General features: G+C 42.4%; 1 long non-coding RNA gene across 1 annotated transcript; it reads right to left on the minus strand.

Moving 5' to 3' along the window:
* Positions 1-351: 351 nt before the first annotated feature.
* On the minus strand, positions 352-7,258 carry LOC142584249 (uncharacterized). Its single transcript, XR_012828741.1, has 4 exons — positions 7,145-7,258; positions 6,048-6,152; positions 3,229-3,373; positions 352-437 (listed from the first exon to the last, which is right to left on the minus strand). It is a non-coding gene; the product is annotated as an uncharacterized LOC142584249 (long non-coding RNA).
* Positions 7,259-11,269: the final 4,011 nt, after the last annotated feature.

Raw genomic sequence — 11,269 nt, forward strand, 5'->3', positions numbered from 1 at the left:
GTACGTTCTCTATGTATGACCCACAAGAAAATGCACCCTGAAGAAGACTGTACCTCATTTTCATATTTACTACAAGTACGCAAATGTAATTCTTGCAAGTTTAGTATATGTTCGATTACTTGTACTCGTCTTAATGCAGTGCTTTTTGCAGTAATGGTTTGTTCACAAATCCACAGTAAAGCGTAATTTTGGGGTGAAAAATGTCAGGCAAAGTATTGGCATGTACTTGTAAGTGAAAAAGACAAGTATACTTTACGTAGGTATTTCTGTACACCCACTTGAGCTTTAATTAAGCCTGAAGTCCTCCTGCTTAAGTAAAAGCATGTCATAAATGTCCCAAGCACTGTTTATTGGACCTTCTAACGGTATTCGATGCATCCAGTCTGCCGAGAGAAGACCGCTGGAGTGGGTTGCTTGGGTGAGAGCGAGCAGGGCACCTGAAAAAGTAAAGCCAATAATTTATCTTGACTCATGCAACAGGTTGGCACATAGGTAAATTTGCCTATGTTCCCACAGATAAGAAAGGTTCAGCATTCCGGTCATAGGAGATAATGAATAAATATTATTGAAAAATATGTGGTTTCATGCAATGCCTATGTTTCAAGGGAACATGGATTACTGTGGGAGAATAAGCTGTCATAATTAGCAGGCGATTGAAACAAGTGTTATAGGAAAAAGATGGACACATCGTTTGATTTACAATAATTACTAGTATTGAAGCAACAGAATACAAACATGAAATACCTTTAAAAACAACACCGACAGGTTGAGATAATAAATTATTCAGAAACTAAACCCTTCTGCCAGCAAAATACCGTAGTGTACTGGCTTTGACATTGCGCTGCTCAGGCAGAGGGCATGGGATTGAATCCCAGCCACAATGGCTGTATTTAGATGGCAGGGAAATGCCAAAACCCCTATGTAAGGTCTATTGGGTACACGTTAAAGGAAACTAGGGATGCCGCCAACTTGAAGTTATAAAAACCGGGGTAAATTTCGAGATAAGCAAACTCACAAAAGTAGAAGGCCCTGGCCATGCGAAGACCATATAAAGCCTTTTAAGGTAGGTGCCAGCAGCCGCAAAATTTCTTGCAAAAGCGAAATATAGCAGAAGCGGTATTTTTCCGTAGATCACTTTTGCAAGGCATTTTACAATTTGACACCCGACATGTTGGGCATCTACGGGCAACAGCAATTCTTGCACAGATCATAGCAAACACTGTTGCACCTAGGTATACATAGACACATAGGTATAGGTAGTCACCGACTGATTTTCCGGACTCCGAAAATTCGGACATGATTACTCGGTCTGCTTCACGGCAACGCCATTCTCCCCATGGACCATAATGTATAACAACTTCCGAAAGTTCGGACGCCTTGCAACCTCTCATCTGGTTTTTTGGACACTCCTTGAGCCAACTTGATCGAGAGCACCATGCACCGACTCTGACCGTTGCATGGTTCTACTTGCTGAACGCCATTTTTGTTTTGAACGGAGCCTCCTTGCTGCCCCACGAAGTGGCGCTACTGCAAATCCCTGCTCATCATCCATCGTTTCTGCCTGGTTTGTAGCTACAGCAGTTCCGGTCTCAGCTTAGTATGCCATGTCAAGACAATCCAGCAGCTGATTTGTTTGTTTTTTCGTGCACGACGCTGCGAGTAGGCCAGGTTTTTTGTTTGTGCAACTGATGTCGGCGTGACGATGTTTGACGAAGCAAGATGGGCCAATTCATTTCACTAATATCTAGAATAGCTACCTGTAAGCACCACCTACCTTTCAACAACATTTGCAAAGCAAAAAACCTCATCCTGAAAAGTCTGCACATGAAGACATCGGTAGCATCATCAGCGTGGGGCCTCAAGTTAATTTGGCAAGCCAAGAAATTACTGACAGCACGAGTGCAAGCATGCCAACAAGAAATCAGTGGCTGAATAATGCACCTTCTACCAATTGGTAGACAGTGCATTTTCGCAAAGCCCTAACTACAGCAGATCATTGTTCAGGAGTTCCCGAATGCACAACTCTATGCCATTTTCACGCCGACTCTAGGGAAGCACCTCTGCACAGTTGCAAGAAAAAAAGCTAGATGCCCCAAGAGAAATGAGCCCACTCAAGCCATGGAAGTTATGTTTACCTTGTCTTCCTACAACTACTCAAAACCTAGGACTGCTGTTTTGCAGAAGGGAACTAACGTGAACATTGGTGCCTCGCCCAACACAAGTGGTCTGCGCCGTAGAAGGTGCCATCAGTCAGCCCACAGATGAGGCCCACATCAGTGCTGTCAGTGTGCTGTACAAATTGCAGAAGCACAGCCTACAAGCTTGTCTGCCTTAGTGTGATCGCACCAATGAACGAAAACCAACGAATCAAGTTTGTTTCGTGCCGAGAACAGTTGCCTCATGCTGGATTTTCCTACAATTCTTTCTAAGCACAGATAATGCTTGGTTTATTTTGTAGGCATGTAAATAATGAAAAGACCTGCATCACTATCTCTGAAAAAAATCATGTAACAAAGCACGTACAGTACACAGGTGCAGTGTCTATCACATACCATTTCGTGCAGTAGAGGCTACATCGGATAAACCGGCCAATGTATAAAGGACTGGCAGCGTGACCAAGCAAACTTGATGCGTGGGTCAGTTAGCAGTGGTAGTGCACTGCTCTCGGCGCACATACACCTATGTTTGAAAGCTGCTTGATCGTGACAAAATATAGACAAAAGCGCTGGAGAGATATCTGAGGCTTTTCTTATATGTATGACGAAGAACCTAGCACTAGCTCCCCATGCAGAGAATTACTAGACAGTGAGACTGCTTCTTATCATTGTAAAACAAGTGTCACGCTCACCATGTGATGCATCCTTTTCGTTTCTGTGCGAACAGCATGTATTCAGATCTATTCTCCCCCTTTCACCTTTTGCACAATATCACTGTGCGAGCAATAATACTGAACTGTTAGTAGCAGTCTGTCATGTTGCCTCCTTTCTTTCCTTGTGAATTGTGTGCTAAATAAGGATTTTTTTGGTGAAAGAGTGCTAGTTTAACGCATAAACTAGCGCCATGGCACTTTGCAATAAAGGAGTTATAATTAGCTAAAAATATGTCCATGCAGAACAGTGTCAAAAGAACACCTTAAAGAAAGAACATGAGTGTATCTATCATAAAGACCAATCCTTGTCTTTTTTCCTTAACATAATTTTCAATACCGATATTGAAGTACAAGCTCACCATATTATATCACCTTGTCAATGAAGCAAGGCACAATGGTGCCCAACTGTCGCGGGACCAACTTGGATGTGGAGATCAGCGCAGATCAGCAACATAGCATGGTCTGTTTACACTTCTTCTCCAGGTCCAGCAATACCTATAGCAGCTATAAAACAAGTGAGCTTAGAATCAGAAGCGAAACAATATAAAAAGTGACACTGAACAAAGCAACTTTCGTTGAGCATAAATAGGATCGAAATGCTGACATTATGCCCATAAGTAACTTCACTTTGAGCAACAAAGCATCCAATTTAAGAAAGATTATATGTATGAGCTATCTATGTGAGAAAGATTAATCGAACGCCCTCTATTTGCCATACCCCTCCCCTTATGCATGGACGTCTCCCTGACTGAGTGAGCTGGGCTGATCCCAGGTATAGTGTAATTAAAGGTTGTCACTTGGTGGGCCAATCCCGATACCATTGCATGACTTGTACAATAATTTTAATGTGTATTGTAATGCTGGCCATCCTGCAGGCACTGCAACATTATAGCACCCATAAGGCTAATGGTATTACCTGATAAGGTTAACTAATAAGTGTCCCCAGAAGCATAACTCGGCATGTATACTCGGAGGCCATTATTATAAGAGAAGCAATAGCAGAGGTGAAGCTTTATCCTGTGCCATATGCAAAATGGCCGCCAGCTTTTTGGTTACATTCTATCTTGTGACCACTGCAACAGGCTGACTGACATGCGTAACCAGCAGTTTGTAGGACCACATTTTCATAACCTGCAATTTTTTTTACATCTGAAGAAATCATCCTCAAGCTCCATGATGCGCTGCACTCGAGAAGCATTATAAACTGGCAACATTTAAATCCTATGCTGCATGGTTTGTTGCATGCTTTAGGAATTTACTTATTTATTATACACATAGCTCATAGGCTCCAGTTGGAGTATTGCATGAGGTGGCAAGAAAACAAATTCTGAACTAACAAGGAGAACATTCAACAAAACAAGTCAGACCAAAGAAGAAAAAATAACATACTCTCATAATGGGACTATGTATCTGGCAGCTAGCTTATAAAAAAGACAATTAGGGATGTTTTACTACTGGTAGCGCTTTAGGGGATGGAATGTAGAATTCCAAGCTTCGTACACTTTTAAGCCACCTTTCGTGGCTTTTTGTTTTGAAGTCCTATTCTCTGTACTATTATAGAAATGAATAGCCCCCTCCAAAATAAAACGAAGAAAAACATGTAATGCACAGTAATGTAACACAATAATGTAATGCACAAAAGTGAATACTTAGAAAAATGTAATTAAGAACATGGAGTCTATGTGGGCACAGATGTTAGAAGTCTACATGAAAGCATAATAATAAAGGTGGGCAAAGCATTTATGCTTTTGTCGGGCAACCTGCAGCAAGACATACAGGTAAAAGGATGTGCATGCCTCACAACACAGTCCCTAAAAATATCTGTCACAATACAGTGAGTAGGTATATCATGCATATCTACAATAGCGCCTAATTATATTTAACTCAGAGGGGGCTACCTATGTAACTTGATCAAACTGAAGGTGGGCCAAATTCTAAATATACGATTCAAGTAGACAGAAAATGGACGTTATGAAAATGCATCTACAGCAAAAGTGTTGTACATTATACAACCTGCCAACCTGTGAACATAATATTTTTGTAAAAATGCTGCAGACACTAAATTATTTGTTGGGGACATAGCACACATTATTTTAAAGCTTGCTCTCAGCACCCCCATTGTTGCATACACACACACATTATTAATAAAGGGAAAATCGCACATCTACCCGCTCGTAGCAATTGCTACAAAAGAAACCCGTACGGATTCCTCGAAAGGAAAGCCTCACATTTGAAAAAAAGAAACCGTCCAGGTCTGGGACTCAAACCCGGGACCACCACCTTTCTGAGACAGCCGCTTTACCATCTAAGATAACCAGGCGGCTAGCAGATGGCCGGGCGAAGTCGAATTTGTCGACAACATGAAGCAAAGGCGAGGGTCTGACGTAATAGTTCTGCGGAAACGCGCAAGGTGTAGAGAAGTAATTAATAAAGGGAAAAAAAATATTACGTCAAACCCTTGCCTTTGCTTCGTGTTGTCAACTAATTCGACTTCGCCCTGCCATGTGCTAGCCACCTGGTTATCTCAGATGGTAGAGTGGCTGCCTCGGAAAGGCGGTAGTCCCGGGTTCGAGTCCCGGACCAGGGCGAATTTTTCTTCAACTGTGCGGCTTTCCTTTTGAGGAACACATACGGGTTTCCTTTGTAGCAAATGGTACGAGCGGGTGGATGTCTGATTTTCCCTTTATTAATTACTTCTCTCCACCTCGTGTGTTTGCGCAGAACTATTATGTCACACACACATTATCAACCATTATTTAAGTTGTCGTGCAGCACAAAAAGCAGCAGCGAACTTGAAACCAGTAACTGACAACTATGTTTTTTTTTAGATTACAGAGCTTTACGCTGCTTCAGGAATTTATCTGACCAAACTTCCCAAAAGCAAGTGCCCCTCTGATGTTCTTGTTAGAGATATTGCACCGCTAATAATAAAGCAGTACAAGTACCATTACAATTAATTTTTTACATGCATTTTAACAATGTCATGCCGTCAATCTCTCAACAGCTTTAAAAAATCTTAACCAACACAACTTCATTGTCTTTCTAAAGTGACATTCATAAAATTGTAAAATGAGCCCACATTTGTAAACCCACGAGAAATTCAGGAGAGTTTCCAAACATGGATGATACCAACAAAATCTGCAGCTCGTGTAAGTGGCAGCAACTGCTTTGCACACACCTTGTCACAGCATGCACATCAGGTACTTTTCCGTGCTGTTGAGGCTGCAGAAGTGCCGCAGGTGCATATGTGGAGGTGCCTCTGGTTCACAAAATCTTGCCATCCCTAAACAATAATAAATGCTTAATTTATTGTAATCCCTGCTGAAACTGCAAACTTGTGATATAAAAAGATCACGTCACATTTTGAAAAAAGTCTCATAAAACCAGTTACATGAAGCTGCAACTGGTTGTGCAAATATCTGATTGTAACATCACAGGCGGTTAAATAACACGTAAATCGAACTGTAGCAAACATGAATCTTCTATGAAAAGGTTCACACAAACGTACAGCTGTATAACGTGAAATGTGAATTGTACTATCAAAAAATTCCGTAGGACATGAAAAGCGTTCCAAAACCTAATTTGTTTATGCGGCGCAACAAAGCACTGCTCCCAAAGGACGATGCGCTCAAAATTACAACAGACCACCTCTTTTTCTGGAGAGACAATACAGAAAAGAGAAAGATTTTTCGATTAAAAAGAAACATTGCTTATGTAATTTCGGCTTCTCTGCAAGATCGGAACCCTTTACAAGTACACGAAAACACACAGGACACTAATACACGTCATCTGACGACACTCTATAAACAGAAGAATTTCCATACAAGCTAAAAAGCTGGCCATGCGTCGACGAAGGAATCGGGTGCTATCTCGCGCAGCTGTTAGCTGTGAAGACGACACATCGACGTACTACTTCTAGAAATGCCTATACCATTTCTCAATGAAAAATTATGTACACAAACAGTAACTTTCCTTGCTTGAATTTTTGTGCCCATTTATATCAAAGAACCACCCGCGCTAGCGTGCTTCATAGGTGAAAGTAAATAAACCACAGATAGAGCTGTTGGTAACATGAATACGTTTTAGGGCAATTTCCATGGAACTTTTTGCTAAATGTGCACTGCGACATGAAGAACAACCATTTGAAAAGCACATTTATAATTCTTGCTGCTTTACAAATCCGGATTCGGTTCTTGTACGGACCTTGCGATACGTACAAGAACGCACACTTCACGAACCATAGACAGGAAGAATACGCGCAAGCGCCGGACTTACCTTTCTCGGCGTACTCGGAAAACGCTCCTTTTAGTGTCACAGGTGCCGCGGCATCGACTGCACCAACGGTTCTTCCGGCGCACACACTGTTGAATTGCGGATCAACTAGAGGACGTAAAAGCACAACTTTCACCAAATTCTTCCGTACAGTGCGATACGATGCGAGAGTGCCAGAGGAGGAGATCCATTTCAGGAGCCCGGAACAAACGAAGCGCGAAGGGTCATATCTTCGACATCGGCGCACCACACGAAGGATACTGCGGGCTACATTACGCGGTCCCAGGGGTTTTCTGATTCTCAATGCATACAAAATGCACCACAATTTCTCTCGGCACAGCGTACACACGATTAAACAACTACATCGGACGGCGTCAATACACAGCAAGCACTCACATGTAGCGACAACTGCAGACGGCAAAATAATATCTCCTGTAACTTTATCGGCGCTACCTGTGGTGCCATCTGTAGGCCGCCACCGAAAGCGACCGTGCTATCGGTGATCTCATGGATGATGACGGCGTTGTATTTCGATGTTATGCGAGTCGTACAGCGTCTTGTACGACGTGTTTCAGCAACGTTGCTTTTAATAGAGAGGACAGCAATCTGTGTATACGCCGTATAGACGTCTCACCCACGTGAAAAACACAACAGGAAATTTTCAGTCTGTCGTATTTTGGGACGTTGTGACTGTCGTTCTGTTCTCTATAGTGTGACGTCCTGTAGCCGAAAATTCTGTAGTTCCTGATCAATATTTGATTAAAAATTGACAGAGACCACTTTAAGAACATGTAAAATTATTAATACGAAAAAAAAAAAAACAAGAAGTAGAGAAAAAAATGCTTTCGCCTAGGATTCGAACTTCGGACCTAACGGTCCCGAGACAAGCATCTTACCACTGCACCACGCCGAATTTTTTTTTTTTTTTTTGCTCTTTATTGCATGGGATTATCGTTACTGTCAAACCGATGCAGTTACATTACATACGATCATACAAGAGAAACAAATTCACAGAATATGCCTGTTAGTGAATCGTTTAAGCTATGTGAACAGTGTAAATCGCTGTCTGGGTTGCTGTTTACATTTACATTTTAAAAGCCGAGATGCGCTTTCACTTCACCGCGTCAACTGCCGCATCTCTAGATGTGCAAAAGCGTTGTTACCATCGACAGGTACATCGTGGAGTGCTAGACCATCGATTTTGCTGTAACGATATCCATATTTGATAAGAAATTCAGAAGTAGACAACGGTGACCGCGGACACTGAGGGTTGTTACTGCTAATTTCGACAGTTGTCTCTTGCTCTTTACACTTTTGAGCTCGCATGTAATTCGTGTGTTCAATGCTATATAGCTACATAAACACTCGTGAGTGAGTCTTCATCCCGACAGAATACTGGCTTCTCACGGCAGCGCTGTACCAGATTAATGAGACCCGAGCGAGACAGCTTTTCACGCAACATTGTGGAACAATCCAAAACTTCTTTTCCGCTTCGCATAAGCTTGTGCAATATTTCTGGGAAATTAACTAATGTGTCAGTGTAACCGCACATGTAAGTCCACAGGCCTGTGTGCCCCATCTTACCAAATAAAACAAAGCGGATACGCAGCCATTCCCGCAGATGGTATGATTATGATCAGCGACCGATTTTGAGGAGGCCGGTAGGGCGTTGCTGGTGCCGCGTCGTCACGGCACAATTATAACAATTGGCCACGTCGACTTTAATACCGGTGTCGGTGCTATCAGTATTGCCGCCTTCAGAGAAGCACGACTGAATACCGCGCAAGAGAAAAGTACAGTGTACACCACCGATGCGAAGCTGACATTTTAAAGGGCCGCGACGGAAAGTGCTTCTGTTGCGACTTCAGAACTCTTGGCCGTCGCGACCGAATGTTTCTGTTGCGACGTCAGAATTGCTGTCGTAACGCCAGAAATGTCTGTCGCAACTACAGAAACGTTAGGAACTTCTGTCGCACAACAGAATTTCTGTAGTTGCAGCAGGAATTCCTGTTGTCTTTTTCAACTGGGCAGGACCGGGAATCGGTTTGAAATTCGCAGCTAGCATATCGCAGTTTGGTCTTTGAATGTTCCGAGGTGGTCACGCAATTTCTGTAGAGCTTGATAATGGCCCCAATTTAGCATTAGGGGCTAAATTGTCAGGATGTCGAACAATAAAAAAGTTCCTCCCCAGTTCTATTCAAGCATTAAACTGGTATGCATGATACCTACCATCCAGTGTGGTTGCCACAAAGCTCCAGATTAAACCAGCTTTTGTGCCAAACAGGCGACCCTATATGGTGCCACTGCGTCCAGTATAAGCCAGTTTAGTTGCAAACAGGGCCCCTGTTAAGACCCATTTCTGCGTGAACTGGTCGTGCCTATACCTGCTTGCATGCCAAACGGGACCCCGCTCAGACCTGTTCGTGTGTGAACTGGTCCTGTTTATACCTCTTTGCATGCCAAACGGGACCCCGTTCAGACCTGTTCGTGTGTAAACTGGTCCAGTTTATACCTGTTTGCATGCCAAACGGGACCCCGTTCAGACCTGTTCTTGTGTAAACTGGTCCTGTTTATACCTGTTTGTTGCTAAACAGGTCCCTGTTAAAACCAGTTTAAACCTGTATAACCCAGTTTGAATTTAAATAGGATTTTCCAATAGGGATAGGCGCTGCGGTGTCCAGAACATCCCGCTCCTTGGCCCTACCCATATGCGCCGCCGTTATATAGTGGCTAAGATGGCAAGTCGCTGCATCGGTATACGCGGATTTGTTATAAGCCAACTAACCAGCCTTCGAGGATGCCTACATACCATGGTTGTACAGGCAAATTGTTGCAGCAGTCTTCGCAGCTGAGGAGTTCAAAATATGCAGGTCCGATAGGAATTCTGCCCGGACATACGGAATTCACGGTCAGCCAATGAGCGTTACAATAAGTGAGCATCGTCCAGGCACCGCAGAATGTTCCAACCTGGCTGTTAATAAGTGAAAAAAATTTCAAATTCTATAGTTAAGCTTTCTTTCTCTCCGGAATGGAAAATCTCCTCCGCAAACCTAACACGATGCAACCAACCGGCTATATGCCATCAAGGAAGCTCTCACATGTATTTCTTAAGTGATAATACCAACAAAAACAGCAGCGGTCAACTTTTTTGGTTCGACAATCTGGTCAGCAATGGTCATCTATATGTCCCAAACTAATTATTTTTCTCACTAATATTTGTTCAGCAAATTCTTTCCGCAGTAATTATTTTTATCTACGAACGTTTGGATTCAGTTAACTTAGTTTTTATGCGCCATATTCTCTTTCCCAACAGGGACTGAGAGGGGTGAGCTATACAAACGTTGCCAAGGACGCAGGTGTTTCTCTAACAAAGCATGTTCCAATTTCAACTTAATAGTCATAGCTTGAGATCTCTTTTCGACTGCTGCATCATGTACTCAGGCAAATATCAACATTTCGCACCCCTTTTTGTCTTAAGTAACAATGGCGAAGAAGGAACGTTCCAACTAACTGAACGTATAACTTGGGAGCATGACCTGATAAGCTTGCACAGGCTGAAAATTAGAAAGAACTTAAGAGAAAAGATGGCTAAATTCAGCTTCTGTCCCAATAGTTCGCGCTCTGAATTTAGACATGCTTCCATGTCAACTGACCCATTTTTCACTTTTAAGAGGAAAATTATGATATTGCATAGTGGTGTGGATGGCCAATTGGTATAATTTAGTGCTGGCCTTATTGAATAGCAATATCTGCTTCTCAATCTTTCCTCAGGTCGTCTTTGAGCATTTAAAGCCGAAGAAATTGTTATAAGTGTCTTCACTGAGAACTTACAAAATGTTTGAAGATTAACTTGAAGAACGCAAAATCAGTCAATTTTATCATAAGCCATGCAACTCCTATAGTTCGAAGCCAAGGGTGTAAATGTTTTAATTTTATTTCGCTTTGAAAAGTGAAAAACAGTAAAGGCGAATCCTTGTATGTTCCGGCCAAGACCATCGCCAACCTATCGCTGCACGTAGAATGGAAATTTTCTGTATCAGCTACTATGTACCACCAGAAGAAATATTTGTAGTTAAAACATGCAGGGATAGAGAATCTCAACTCAGGAAAGAAATGTACAAGGCTACA

Source organism: Dermacentor variabilis, chromosome 6 (assembly GCF_050947875.1).
Source record: "Dermacentor variabilis isolate Ectoservices chromosome 6, ASM5094787v1, whole genome shotgun sequence".
NCBI lineage: Eukaryota > Metazoa > Arthropoda > Arachnida > Ixodida > Ixodidae > Dermacentor > Dermacentor variabilis.